The sequence below is a fragment of the Centruroides vittatus genome, unplaced genomic scaffold (assembly GCF_030686945.1).
Source record: "Centruroides vittatus isolate TY-2023 unplaced genomic scaffold, ASM3068694v2 contig_1863, whole genome shotgun sequence".
In the NCBI taxonomy this organism is placed as follows: domain Eukaryota; kingdom Metazoa; phylum Arthropoda; class Arachnida; order Scorpiones; family Buthidae; genus Centruroides; species Centruroides vittatus.
This window is the reverse complement of record NW_027121147.1, coordinates 2,650-19,201: the sequence shown is the minus strand read 5'-3', so window position 1 is coordinate 19,201 and position 16,552 is coordinate 2,650. Positions and strand designations below refer to the sequence as shown.

At 25.2% G+C, this 16,552-nt stretch overlaps 1 protein-coding gene across 1 annotated transcript in view; it reads left to right on the top strand.

Moving 5' to 3' along the window:
- Positions 1-15,897, top strand: part of LOC136969996 (homeobox protein Hox-B4-like) — a 51,948-nt gene extending 36,051 nt beyond the window's left edge. Inside the window, exon 4 of the transcript XR_010879905.1 lies at positions 15,476-15,897. The gene's annotated coding sequence lies outside the window, so the exon portion shown is untranslated. The remainder of the gene's footprint in view (positions 1-15,475) is intronic.
- The last annotated feature ends 655 nt before the right edge of the window (positions 15,898-16,552 follow it).

Here is a 16,552-nt window from a genome sequence, read left to right as displayed (position 1 = left end):
ATACCGTTACAATTTATTCATTTGAATAGAAACTATATTGATTTACACTATTTACCATGTTGTTGTGGACGAAACTTCAAACAAAATCAAGTATATTTTCTGATCTTATCCGTTTTATTATAATATTGATTATATTGAGCTTCGATAACGTGTATTGAACGTTTCGTTTACGTTAAGTTAGTATACAAACGAAATATTAACATAATCTTGCATAAATGGGATTTTATAATGAAAAAATTGTTAAATGTAATTGTAGTATACAATCGGTTAGAGCCTAACTAACATAAAAGCCGCCAATAGACAAATATCAATAGTTTTGATGTAACAAGCTCTACTTTTAAAGAACTAACAAAATTCTATAAATTTCTTTTCAATATTGGATCTTTTCGGTATTAAAATAAACTTTAAACATTTCTTAATTTTTATATTAGCCTAGAATAATAATTAAAATCATATTTAATTTAGAAAAAATGAACGTGAATATTGCTTTTAACTTACACTAAATCTCTTAAAAAGTAATCAGAGTATCATAACTGTTCAATTATTTTAAATTAAATACAGTTCTATCGGAGTAAATATTATAATTGTTGATATATAAGGATAGATTTTGAGTATCTTTAAATTATAGGGCCTATATAAAGCAAACTTATCTTACTGCCCACATAATTAAGATGGCGTGAAAATTCTATCTTTAAAACAACTAAATATATTACAACTTAGTTAAGGTTTTAGTTTCTTTTCTTATCTTCCATAAAGTGTACACTGAGACAAACATTTTCGGCTAATTTCGTTAGCCATTATTGGGTTTTAAACATACAATAATATACTTTAAGCTACTAGAACTTCGATAATTCGACGTTTTAAAAGATTTATAGTTGAAAATAAACATTTTAAATAAACAAAAGTTTTATGTGTTAGAAATGATTAAATGTAAGAATATATTATAGAATGTGTAAAGCTACATTTATGTTGAGAATAGCATATTTGCTCAGCTTATAAGTATAATAGACTCTATTATATATTATGTAGTATATTGAATAATAAGGTGTAGAGTACGACAGATTAAACTTCGGTAGGAATTTAAATTAATGTAATTTGTTAAAATATTAGAGCCATAGAGTAGAACATGTAGTTCATAGACTGTTGGGACCTCTTCTGCAAATGAGATCTGCTTATGAATATTATGTAAGCTTGTATAGAGTAACATAATTTTCGTACATTGAATAACCTAACTAACTACTTTATTTAATAAAAGCAATAGGATTTTTTTATTTTATTTGAATTTCAACTTTTTCAATAAAGTTAACTTTTGTTTATTATCCAAACTTTCAGTCTATTTTATTAGCGATTAAATTTGTATTTTAATATTATTCCTATTTTTATATTTACTTTACGATGTTTAGAATTCGTTGTTTCTTTTATTGTTTTGTAATTATGAGAATCGATTTTTTCCTAAATGTTTAGTTATTTTGTTAGTTCTATTTTATCATTTTAATAGGAATTTAATAGCGGAAAAGAAATTTTAAAATTTTGCTTCCACAACGTTACATATAGAAATCATTAATTTACAGAAAAATAGTTTGATTCTCTTATCTGATTGTTACTACATATTAATATTTTTAATTTCCTGTTTAAAATTTATAATTTTAATTTTATTTTTAACTCGTAATAATTATGATACTCGCAATGAATGTATTTTTTAAACGTTAAAGTAATGTTGAAGTTGATTATTTGGTATAGGAGTTTATATTTGTTAAATCCGTTATTGTGGACAAAAATTAAAGACTTTACAAAAGAAATTTTTTAAAGTATATTTTAGAAAATTGATTTATTCTTATAAACTTAATAAGTGTTTGGTTTATATTCATTTTAAACTCTATAATCAAATCTAGAATACAAATTGCTTTTTCATAAATTTGCTACTCTAGATTATAGGCCTAAAAATGTGTTATAAGAAAATATATGAGCAGGTTAAAATATTTACTTATTTTTAATTTAAATTATTTATTCTCTTATTCTTTATTATTTCATGTAAAACTAGAATAAATCTAGTAGATACAAAATTACAAAGAATTCGGTTATAAACTAAATTAAAACTAGTCTTACCAATCTTTTTTATTATAAGTTCTGTGTAAATTCAGTTATCAATATATAGGGTTAATTAAATTATCAGAATTTGTTTATAATAAAAGTAATCTACAATAATTATTATTATAGAAAATTATGCATTTTGAAATAAATCAGTACCTATATAAAATGAGTACGTCCGTCGGCCTATTCTAAATTATTTAACAGTTGAAAAATTCATATTTTAAATTTTTTAAAATTAATATGAACTTTATTTACTCTATTTGAATGGGCTAATACAGAAAAAATAAGATTTTCATGAAATTTTCCTTAATCATATTTAGATCAGTGGAATACTTTGCAAATCTTTTTTAACTATTTATATCCTACAAAAGTAAAAAACAAGCATTATTTAAATGAAGTAGCAATAGATTAAACTTATAGTAATTATGCTTAAGCAGTAACATATAATTGATTATTTTATCTATTTGTTTCTAATTTAACTATCAATTACCGTTTAAACTACAGTTTATATGCAGCTTAGAATTAAAACGTTTGAATTCGCATTCTAGTAAAATAAAATTTTGTTTAATTTAATGTGTTTTAACCCATATAATTAAAATAATTGATATTTAAACGATATTTAAGATTATCTAGAAGAAATCTTTGTTGATAATCTTGCTCTAAATGCTAAAATAAGCCTCTGGTAACATTAGTAGCAATATGAGATATGCGGTAAAGACTTAACGTTTGCTCTGTTATTAAGTATAACTTATTATGAAAATTTATAATTATTTAATAATAATTTTTTAAGCTTTAATATAACTTCGTAATTAATCTAAACATTTTATTTAAAATAACAGAAACAATAAACAACTGTGGTTACATACTAAGTATATCTCAAAAAATAAACTTCTGACATCGCGTAGCATGCAAATAAATAATTTTTATGCAAATTTATGACATTTACTTAAATAGATTAATACTTAGATAAAGTTTTAAAATTAATATTTTTATGTATATTTTATTTAAATAATTCATAATGAATTCTTTCATGCTTATTTACAAAACACAACACTAAAGTTTATCCGGTTTATGAAGACAACTTTAGAAAATTAATTGCACAATTTCAAACGTTTGTGTTGGCATAAATTTCATTTGGTGATATAAAAATTATGTTGATAATTTCAAAGATTTATGCTTAAATATTTTTTCTTTGTTGTTATGCCCGCTGTGGAAACCATTACAAATGAAGACTGACTGTTCCATGATTTCACTAGTTTGGAATGTTTCAAAAATAATTTTTTAAATAAAATAATTAACATTATTTAATGCTGAAATTTGGTTTAATATCCTGATATTTTGATACGTTATTTGAACACAAGTTACGTATCTATGATGCATCGTTAACATTCTTTCTGTGTTAAAGTAGCGTAGGCACATAAAATATTGGCAATTAAACGAAAATTAAGTGATAATTTAGAAAATAATTTTGCGTTGAGCATGTAAATGTAGTTACTGGAGTCTAAGCAGCAAGCGATGAACACGATGAACATTGTTAATTTTGTTACGTATGGGTTTGATGTCCTCTCGGCTATAATATCTTGAGATGATTTTATCCTAATATACATAGATGTTATCATGTCTCTACATTCTATGTTTATCTAGTGGAGGGAGTGTCCGGAAAAAATATAATTGAATTTGTTAAATATTTTATCGGTTTTAAAATCGTGTGAAAAGGACGCTTACGTATAAAGGCTATGTGTAACTGATTCTTCAAGTAGATTATATTCTTCATATTGTTGGCCTGAGGCTACGTGTTCACCATCTCTATAATGTCTAAGAGCCGGACTTCCTTTTTTTTTATCAGATGATTTCGTGGTCCAAATAAAGCTGATCTGCAAAATGATGCTTCATTTTCTTTAGAAAATGGATAAACGTAACTGTCATTGCAGTGCTTTTGATAATTCGTCACAAAATGTTACTTACGCAAGCACTTAAAATGCAGCTTTATTCTTGAGGATATCTAAATTATAACCTATAATATTTATATTCCTTCATTTAAAAAAATATGCATTATATAATTTAATTTTGCAATTATTTTAAGTGGGCCTATATTTAATCAATTATGATGTAATTCTTTTCTTCGCTCTTCTAAAGGCAAGAGATTCTGTCTATAAATTTATCATTCTTTATGTTGCGAGCTGTATTTATTTTCCTCGGTGGTGTTATTTGTCAAAAAAAAAAAAGAAGTGCAAGGAAAGCGCAGATTTGATTACTGTAGGATCAAATAGTAATTTCAATTCGCTATTATGTGAAAATCCCATGAATCATTATTAAACTATAGCAATAGAGTTTCTGCCGTAGAGAAGAAACAAACCTTCATAACGTCGATAAGATCGATTTAACTCTTCATCCCTTTGTGGCACTTTCATCTCTTGATAGTAAGTACGGGTGGATAGATAGCTGTTGAGAAAACATATTAGGCTTACGCCTTATAGATTTCAGTCTAGAATGAAACTGAAAACAATGAAGTGTTTTTCAATTCTATTTCTATTTGCATTCCTCCGTAGTTTTTCTTTTATATAAAAAATGTAAGAATATATTATTTGAATAAAATTTGTGTATGATTATTCAACGTAAAACTGCTTTTAAAGAATGATTAATTAAATTCATTTAGAAAAATAACGTTTATAACATACTCTGCTCTGATATTTGAAGGATTATTTTAAGCATAAAATATATCAACTTGGATTTAGAATAATAAAGGTATAATAAGAAGTTATAAAGCAGAAATATAATATTTTTAAATACAGATAACAATTTATTGGGTTAGTTACGAATGATTTTTAAACATAGGTTCATATTTAAATTCCTAAAAATAGTTTACTAGAATTTAATAAAATTTAAATCTTTATATAAAGTTAATTTAAGAAATTTAAAGGAATCCAATCATATATAAAGATATTATTCATTTTTACTTTTTAAAATTTTTAAGCATGATTCTAAAAAGAAAAACGATGAAATAAAATATTATAAATTTAGTTTTATTTTTGATAATTTTAATAAATCTAAGTTTTTTAGGCGGTTTATTTAATTAATTTATTTTAAAAGTATGATCGGAATTTTTCATAAATTTTTTCAATTAATAAACAACTGAATTACCGCATTATAACAGGGATTTTCAAATGAGGTTATCACAAGAAAATCATTTTTTATGAACTCTTGGTTAATAGATTTTTTAATTTGCAAGCTTAAATTAACTCGAAATAACTTTTTTAAATTTAAAATAGGGTCTGTTTCATTATTTAAACATATCGAAATTTTAAATATTATTTGATGTAAGTCTAGGTTAGGTGTGTATCTATTCCGAATGTTTAATAATTATTTGTTTTTTTAATTGATTACTTCCTATATTTTATGAAATTTTAGGAATATTTAGTATATAAAAATGAATAAAATTGTGATAAAAATTAAGAAAAAGTAGGGCTTATACAGAAATAAAATAATATATAATGGTTACAGAGATAGGGCCTATAACAGAGTGTCACAAATTCTGAATTAGTTCTTTGTTCCTCAAAGTAGTGCACAGTAGCTTAACTCCGACAAGCGTTTTCCATTAGTTCCATTATTTTATCTCGAAAAACTCTCAATTTTTTCTTAAGAAAATGATTAGAATGTTTCGCAAATGTTTCTGCCTGCATAAACACAAAATAATAATAAAGTATATTCCAACAGAGTTACAGAAAAAGTTGTAGAATTAAATTATTATTTAATATAAAATTTCGAATCTAATTTATTCATGTGATAATTTTAGTTTTTTTAAAAATGAATTCTAAAGCAGTAAACCGAAACATTTCTTTCTTTTAATTTATTTAAATTGTTGAGAAAAATCAAAATTATAGCTTATCTACAACAAGTATAAATTCATGCGAGCATAAACAAATTATAAGTTTACGCTCTCAGAATCATTCTTATTATTTTAATTCGTATATCTTTTTATATGAAATTATAATGATTGATACGTAAACTAACAAATTATAAATATTTAAAGTTTGATTGAGCTTTCTAAAATCATTAAGTAAAGCTAAAACATCATTATGTAATTACACTATAGTTTATTAAGAATTTTTTTGTTAATTGGAAGTCAATTATAATATAATTACTAAGAAAAAAACTTGAATAATTTTTTACTTTTGTTTGTTCCTCATTTATTCTAAGGTTACATAAATAAATTATTATTTAATATTCTATAGAATTTTACCAAGTTTTGTGAATTTTTATTCGTTTATTGATGCTGATTGCTTCTTTTTAAAATATAGTTTACTTCTTCAGAACTTTGTTAATTGTATTGGCATTCATTTAATGGTTATTATAAAGACTAAAGTGAAGCACATTAATAAATCCAAAAGAGTACGGTAAAATTTTATGACAAATCGTCATTTAATGAGTTAACTGCATTAGATGAATTAGTATATCTTTATAAAAGATTGATTATCTCTAATTAGAGTAAAAGTTGATTAATTTATTTTTAAGAATAAAACATGTAGCCAAGTAGGGAAGGCATAGATCGCTACTTATTCAGTAATGAACTACTTTGTTGGGTTTTATAAAAACAAATTAATAAGCTTTAAATGTAGTTTAATTGTATGATCTAAATTTCTATTAGCCTAATAAAACAGATGCATTGTTAGGAATAAATTAATACATTATTTACCTATAGAATAGGCTTTAAGTAAGTTACTTATTGTTGAATTTATCAATTAAAAATGAAGTATTTAAAGTTTGTAGTGAATAGTTTTAGAAATGTTCCTTTTAATTTGATTAAAACTTTTATAAAGAATCAGATGAAACATCTAAGAGAATTAACTAGAATCGAAAGTGCAAATTCATTTAAAAGTTTGAATAGATAAAAAATTAATAAAGTTAGAATAAGTTGAGTTACTCCGGCTACTACTTAGTAAATAAGATTTTCGTGTGATATATAAACAAATTTCATGGATAATTCGGTTAGTATATGGTTAAAGCAATAGGAAGAGGATCGAGTTTGGAAAGGCCTATGTCTATCAGTGGCACATAAGGAAGGACGGGTCGATAAGAAGGTTTTTTCTGGCCACCCAAGTCTCTTTTCTCTTCTTTCGATTCCGTCGCCACTCTTTTTCCCATTTCGTCGCCGGAATTTGATGGATGGTCGTCTTCTTACTGCTGCATTGGGTCCCGGCACGGCTGTCGCCTTGTTCGTCCGGCCTGTTTGCGGAACCTTCGGTAATTAGCGAGTGGAGGGAGGTGTTGTTTTCTTCCCCGCACTTTCTATGTCGGTCCCGTCGCTGCAGCTCCGTGTCCTCTTTTATTTTCGTGTCCTCGGATGGAAGAGAGAAAAAAAGAAAATCAGACGACATTTTGATCAGTCTTCATACAACTTTACTTTTATCTTCTTAAGTAAAGACGTCGCCTTTCTAACTTTAATCTATATAAACAAAAACAAAGATAAGTTTACAGTCTGTTAAAAGCTTTTCGTATAAATTTGTGACTCTCAAAAAATATTTTGAAATCTATTCAATGTTCGTCAATTCTATTTGCTTTAAGCAAAATAATCTTTTTCTGAACTTCAAGACTTTTTTATTTTTTATCTTTTATTTTTACAGGAGGCATACAGATAAATTTATTTTTAAAATGTGCTACTACTCTGAGTAGATATGTTGTAAAGCTACAGTTCACATGCACTGTACAGTATATAATACATCTAAACTTAAGATAAAATTTATTATATTTTCTGATAAATATACAAAAAAAGTCGAACTACTTAAGTTATATGTGGATTTAAACACGAACTTGAATTGGAATTCAAACAACAAAATGTAGAAAACATTTTGTAATTCCACGAATCTAAAATTATAGATTTCTTTATATATTAATAAATAGAAGTCTATGAATATTGAAAATTTTCATACATTGCTTTTATATGAATTTAATGAATCCGTTCGACCCTATCTTAGAAATTTTAAGGTGTTATTTTTATATAAGTTAGTGTATAACTTATCTAATTATTATATAAAACCTATTAATAGCTTATATATCAGAATATAATTACAAAACATTCAAATTTAAGCTCTAACTGCAAGTAATAATTTTTCTGTCTAAATTTTTCTAGTTTCTAAATTCAAACATTTCGCAAATTAAATTCTCCCTTCAAATAATTTGAAGTTTGAAACGTAGTTTGTTTAATTATGACCTTTTTAACTAAATAATTACTAATTGTCCATAAAAATATGATCCCAATATTCTTTTATAAGCAAAATATTGAACATTTTTCTATAAATTTATAAAAAACGACTGTCATTTGATAATTTTGAACTGTGGATTTTAAATTTTCGATAACCGATAGTATCATTCTTTAATGTTCTTTAGTATTTTAATTAGAAGACCAAACCAAATTTAATTTTGCTAGAACAGCTTACAAAATATTTACTCCAACTTACTATTATATTTTGCTTAAACTTTGAAGTAGGTTAAGGTTATTTATTGATAACAATAGATGTCATATCATTAGTATCGATCTAAAAAAGTATAGAATAAAAAAAAAATGCAATTTCAACAGGAACCTAATAATGCTTATAGCCTTAACGCCTAGTCGGTCGCAACATAAAATAAGAGACTAATTATTTTCTTAGAATTATGTTGTATCTAATTATAGGTTGCAGCGAGATATTAGTTTTCACAATTTAAGGCTATTAATGAGTGCAGTTAATGCAAATATCCTGTAATATTTTTCACATTCCATAAATTGTGTGGAATGTAAAAATGCTAAGGAATGCGAATACGAAAATTTCTGTTTACATTATTCTATTCAAACTAAGAATTTATTTATCAAAATTAAGAATGATGTATAGGTATAATTTCGTAAAATTTATAAGCTATAAGTTATATAAGCCGATTCTAAAGATATTTTATAAATTTCGAATTGATCTTTATTGAAATTAATCGAATATAATTTATTACTTTTATGATAAAACTGAATTATTCTATTCTAATAAAATATTTTCCACTTATGTAACATTGTAACATTAAAATAACATTAAAAAGATTTACTTGGAAAAACATATTTGTCTTGTTAGAACACCTTTGAAAATGTTTTCAGAAGCAATCCCGATTGGTTAAAAACAAATCCACCTTATGTCATTCAACTGTTCTAAGATATGATTGGTTGTCCGAATATTTAGTAGTAGTTTTCCATTGTTGACGACGTAAGTTCAGCAGTGTAACGTAATTATAATGATTATTTGTATAAAGTCAGCACTTTTATCGAATTCTGAGAAAAAACTAAACCTTGCATTTTAAAAATAAAAATTTATTTAATTCCGTGTAAAATTTTTAGGTTTTTATTCGACCTTCTTTCATTTGCTATTTTATATGTTTTATTTTACTTTGTATACAATCTACACTATCTCTATATAGCTTATATTTAAGTTAATATGAATAGTTGCTAAATTTTTATGTACAAATTACGATTTTCATTTATTTAAGAAGATAAAGTAATTCTAGACTAGTGTCGGATAACCTTTTAAATACTAAAAAGTCTAACGTTTATCTCAAGTTATACAGTATATATAGGTTAAGTAATAGGTTAAATATTGTTAGTTTTTAAGAACAATGTCAAATCTATATATTGATATTTTAAATATAAATATTTAAAAATTTTATAGATTTTGTAGTTTAATGAAGTCACATTTAAAAAATTTTTCTCTGGTCGTTTCATTTTTGCAATTTTTCAATGTTTCAGACTTTGTTTTTATCTAGTTTATGAAAATTTTCTTTAAAAAACAAAATGTATTCATTTTTGCAATTTTTTTATATCATAAACTCTTCGCTTTTGTAATAATGCCAGATTTTTCTACTTTCTTTTTAAAAATATGCTTTTGTTAAAAGTTTTAATCTATACAAATTTTTAAAACTTATAAAGGTCACGTTTGAAGCTCTAGTTACAAATAAAGAATTAACAATTTGTTACTTAAAATTACACAAATAACGATTTTTCTCATATTCTCGAACTTCTAAGTTAAATTTTTATTAATAAATAATTAAAATTTAGGTTAATAGTTTATATCCAAACGGGAAATCCGTTTCTTCTCATCTACAGTAGAAAACACACGACGAACTGTCTTATTATTTTAGAAAAATTGTAATAATAAAATGAACGTTAAATGAAAAAAGAAGTTAAAAAGTATTAATTTGATTCATATTATACTATTACAACTAGCGCCATCTGGAAGAAAAAAATTAAGTAAATGCCTTATAATTAGGGTAAAGTAACTAACTCTTTAATATTCAAATGCTAGACCAATCATTTATTTTTAAACGAAAATACAAATACTCGTAACATGATTTTATGATTATGAAGACAGGCAAGTTTCAAATGATCAATTAGCAGTGAAGTTCTCTTAATGAGAGACAATTATTTGATTATAATAACTGCGAAACTAATAAATGTTTTACGTTAATAGTTGTAAATTTTTCTTAACTGTGCAATATTTTATATTCTGTCTTATTAAAATAAATGACTTGTAAGTTATTAAAAAATATTAAAAAAATGAAAAAAAGTATAATATCCTAAGGGCTACAGAATAGAAAAATGTTTGCTGATGACACTATAGTGGAATACAGATATTGATTATGACTACAGACAGCACAGTTTTATTATGATAGACATACATTTCAAAATATAAATATAGTAAACGATAAAAATGATAGATTTATAGATTTTATATTACATGCAAATCTATACTTATATCTCATTCGATAGGAATAAAAACTTTTGAACATGAAATATCACAATCGAAACTTAGAATGTATGTTCGTCCATTTTACTGTTTAACTTAGGATTCACCATATCATTTATCGATTTTTAAACAATAGAATCATACATTTGTTTGTGAAAAGAATTTAAGTTTTATATTTATCTCCAGATCTTAAATTAAAATTGATTTCAATACTTCTAGTTTTTGTTTTGTTAGACGGTCACGAAATACCGTCATAAAACTAGTAACAATTTTATAAAACCAATGACAAATTTTCAATCCAAAGTCACTTATTGATTAATAATTAGTCATTATTTATTACACATTAATAATGTAACAAAGATTTTTTTTGTTAATTTTCTCATTAATTTATATTTATAAAACTTGTTGGATCTGCTGATAACATTGTGATATGTAAATATTTTCTTTATTTTTAATATATCTAAGAAATATATACAGTACAGTACATGTATATGTTATAAATTATTTGGAGGTTTTAAGTAAACATTTATTAACTAAATAAATAATTAATGTTATTGTCCGTCGACTTATCTAAAATTGGCAAAAATATTAATATATATTTTAGTCTATAATCTATTTATACTACTTTAAAAATCCTTCGTAAAAGTATCGCTAGTAGGCTATATTTAATTATTTGCTTTTATTATATAAACTATTTATGATTGTATTTCTTAAATAAAACATCTATTATAACCTATAGATAAAAACTGTTAGGCTCTACAGAGAATTGAAATAAACTTTTGCTAAGTTCAGTTTTGTGTAATATTAAGCAATGTTTCAATATCCAAACGTCTTTTACATTACATTAAACTTTAAAGTTCTTGATATAACCAAATAAAATTATATTTTATAAGTAGGAACTATTGAAATCAGTCTTAAAAAGAATATTTAAGAAAATTATAATTAGAATCATAATGATTTTTATATAAACAATAAAATTGAAATAATTCAATAGATCATATGTAGTTCTATTTAGCATGTCGATGAAAAACTTTATATGATTTAAAACCAATAAAAGTCTTATTCATCTGTTGAAAAATTTTAGTGCACTTTTAGAATAATTATCTTTGCGGAAGAATTGCATTAAAGTAAAGAATTTTTGATTAAATTTATTTCTTTTTTGGAAAAACAAAAATCATAACTCGTCAAGTCCATTAAACGAGCCATTAATGAGTTTTAAATTATATTAAACTTAGAACTCAATGCGAAATGAAGTCAAAATTTTGTAGTAGGATAATTTTATTGTTTATAGAATTTTGTTCTTATAAAAGGGATAAATCTAATCATTTCTTTTAAATCTTATAAAATAGATGCAAAAATAACTTTATAGGCAATGTTTGTGATAGTCTAATAAATTTATTTTGCAATTATAAATTTTAAGGAATCGTAATAATTTACAAGATAAATTAGTGAAAGCATTTAAGCAGACGAGTTTACATTAAATAGAAAGAAATCGCGCATTATTCAATAAGAGTCTGTTGTATTGTATTACACGAAGCTTCCATTGCACTTTGTTACGTGTTGTACTATAGGCCAACATATTTAATCCATTTTTTTTTTTTCCATTTTATTTTCCTATTATTTATAAGTCTAATGTGATAAAATTTTATTTTTTAATACGTTAAATAAGTCTTATAAAAATTGTTTACTTGACTGTTATTTAGCTTAATGTAATTTAAAGCATAAAATTTACTATTAATAATATATAATTTTATATTTTTTTAAGTTATAAATTTATTTGAAGTTAACTAAATAAGAATTTTAGTTAATAAAATATATCTTATAAAAAGAAAATGTAATTTTTTAAATGTGAGTCTGGGATGAAAGCTCATAATTCATAAATTTCTTCCCTAATGAAAATTTCATTTGTATTATTGTATGAAAGTCTTAAGTTATGAAATAAAACGAATCAACATTCGTAATAGTTGTTTAGATTTACAAAATTTCATTCTGTATTTCTAAACACACATCTTTCGCTTGTTATTTATCTTCCTTGTCAACGGTGGAGAATTTCTTATAAGGATCTGTGAACTTCTATTTATCATTTATAAATCTAATTCTTAAACTAAATTTTAAGAATTATAATTTGCTTAGAAACTTTATGCATTTTTAATGTTTTCAGTTGACTTTTTTTCAAGTTATTTTTTAATGATTTTTGCCAGATATTAAGTGACCTGGAATTCATTTGTTTTTAATTAATACTGTAATTTTTTCTTAAAGTAAAATTATAATCTGTATTTGATAATTACTTATGGAAGAAAATACTAAAATTATTTTATAAACTGTGCTATACAGTACTTAAAATTAATGCAAATGCTTTTTTCATTTGCTTACATTTTGTATAATAAATGTGTTTACGTAAGACATGATTTATGAATTAATATAATACATTCAGAGAATGAATTGTAGACTTTATGTTAAATTAAAAATTGGTACAAAAATTTATATGAAAATAATTAAGGTAGAAATAACATAGTTTAAGAAATATATAAAACTGTTTAATAAAGTTAAAGCTAGCTTTAAGATGAATTAAAATTTTGCTAATATTTTGTCGACATTTTTCTAGAGTTTAATTTTGAAAATGATTATTCACATCTAAAAATTATGGAAATATTTTTATTTAACAAATAGCTGTTAATATGATTACTAAATTTACTATAAGTTTGTTATTTTATTTAAATAAATGCTCTTTGATAGTATTGAAAAAGCTATGCGATTCATAACTAGGAAATGAATATTTTTCGCGTTTGAATCATACGTTGTTTATAATTGTTTGATGTGTATTTCATACATTTTAATTATTTGCTATCGACGATTTAAAAATTTTTATACTTTAAAGAATTTCCTGAATTAACACAACTTATTAGCCTACAATTTTCTATGCTAATTACGTTAACTCTATTGTTTTAAACAAGAAACTCAGTTACCATTAAGAATCATTTGTGTTTCTTTACCAGAATCTTAAATCTATTGCATGGTTGAATATCTGGACGAAACTTTAATGAGTTTCAACGAACTTTTTACTAAGAAAAGAAAAAACAGGTTGACAAGATCTCTTACTATCTGCCTATCTCCCTATTATCGCTCCGTCCCTCAGGACTCTTATCGCTCAGAGTCGACCATCAGGTTACCGACATGGAGGGGGAAGAGGTTGACCCATCAGTGCGGAACTCTCACAGACTTAATTAGAGAGTTAAGGAGAACAATGACGTCCTCGATACTTTCTTATTAGATCTCGCAATTTCTCATCCGCATTTGAAGACCACCTCCAAAATTATAAATCTTTTCATTCTCTCCTACGTGATTGTTCGAAAGACGGTCACAAAAGGCACGTTCGTAGGTGTATGGTCAATTTTCGACCACGTTTCAATCATTTAATACTTGTTTCTTATGGCGCATCCAATTACAGGTTGTTTTCTACGATGATTACAAACGATCTTCGTTTAAATTTATCGTGATTGGTCATTGTTGAGAGAAGCTAATAGTTGTGCCATAAAAATGCACCTAATTTAAGTTTATAAGTCGACGATGGTCATAGTTTTTGCGGTTGAAAACCTCATTGACCAAAATTGTATAAGTAGCTGAGTATGACAGTAAATACGGACCATTCAAAATTATCTTAGATAAGCTCTAAAGTATTTTAAGTAGAACTATATTTAAAATGATTTCAATATATTTAATACACAGAATCAAAACTTAAAAATAATCTAAATACTTTAGTGTGCAAGAATAATAAATTTGAATTTCAAATGATAGTAGTAACTTTTATCTCTTCACCTTTTTAATGTATTAATCGATTTGAATGAAGTCATTTCAATTAGGTTTGTTACTTACCCGTGAGATGTCATTACAGACGTTATCTCCAACCTGAGCTAAGCACAATAAAGAATAAAAAAGCATTTACTGTCCTCTGAGAATGGAGTTATGGGTTATATAGATGTGTAATGGTACGTGACTGCGGTGTTGTGGTTTGAGACACTTCTAGTCGGTCCCACAGCAATTTGTGACTATTTATATCATCGTAATATGGTATTTTCAGACATAAAATTTTTCAATGACACAACAGCTAAATAAATCAAAGAATCATTTGTTATTGTAGAGTTTCTTACTACACAGTTATAAAGCGTTAAATCACTAGCAAAGAGGAAAAAAAGCATCATAGTAAACGTCTAGACCCAAATAAAGACGAGTCATATTTTTCAATTAACTCTATAGGCCTATTAATCTTTCAAATTTTATCGATAGAAGCACTTAAATTTTTCATATATATTCTTTTAATGTTTCTTAAGATAACGTATTAAAAAAATAAATAAAACTAAATTTATTATATAAATTAATCTGAATTGTCAAGGAACGTTTAGAACTTTACATTCAAAACGATTATATTTGCATATTATTTATTATTAGTTTTATAATAATGCTTTGACCGAATAAAATAATTTGCAAAATTTATGCAAAAAAAGAAAGTTGTGATTGTTAATATATTTTCAAGCCTCGAAATTTATTTATCTCGTGATAATCTTGATTTTTATGTGTATATGATAGGCCTATAGAGACGTATATGTTACACATAATTTTATTTATATTTTCAGGTGACTAGCTTCATCCGCATTCCAATAAAGATTTTAAAGTATAACAAAGGAAACAAAAAGATTTATTTATCAAGACAAGAACACACGTGTTACATTTGGAATAAATCCTTCGGGCCAAACCATCGTCGTCGGTCTGCAAACGCCAAGCCCTATAATTACGACGAACACAATGAAGCTGTCGCCGTGTCTGCTGTAATACAATAATGACACACCTCGACACTTGATGCCAGCTGCACCATTCCTAGAAATTGCAGTGACAGGATGTGGGGTCTAACTCGATCCCCTCACTGGATACGTCTGTAACGCCCTTCAAACATACCTACCTATCCCTGCTTTCCCCAATGAGCTCCAACTCTAACATGGGCGAAAAGTTACTCACTAATATATTTTGCTTAATAAAGATATTACGTCATATTTTCTAACTCCTAAGTTCTTCATTACTAATTTTAAATCTTAAAAATAATATCCCGATAAGATCTATTGTAGATCTATTCCTTATTTTCTCTACGTCGTGATCTTTGTAAGATTTAAGACTATTCAAAGTTCTAATGAAAGTAAATTAAACTTTATGATGCATTCACGATAGAATTATAGGTTATTGAAGTCTTCACGCTTGAATTAGTTTGATAATAATGTATATAATAATTTATATGTCGGAACTTCAAAGGTAGCTTGTCTTTAATTCTTGCAAACAAATCTTAAAGAAGAAAGATGTGTAACTAATGAGAGAAGTTCTAAATTTAATAGAATGAATTTGGTCGGTTATGTAACTATGTAATCAAATTAATTTATAACTTTGTTCCTTGGATTCGTGCTCACTGAAACTGGCTTATGGAATCGTTGAACTGATTTGAAAGCGCTTAACTGCTGTTTTATCTTGCGAATTAATTTTATCTATATTAAATATAATGCTAACTTTGCAGCTTATTCGAAATACAACGTGAGAAAGTCGATAAATATGGTTTCCTCGAATATTTCTAGGATTCTGCTGTATTAACTTTAATTTTTACAAAACTTTTTAGTTTATAATCAAAAATATATGCTATGCATGCATATAAATTTATAAACAGTTATGAT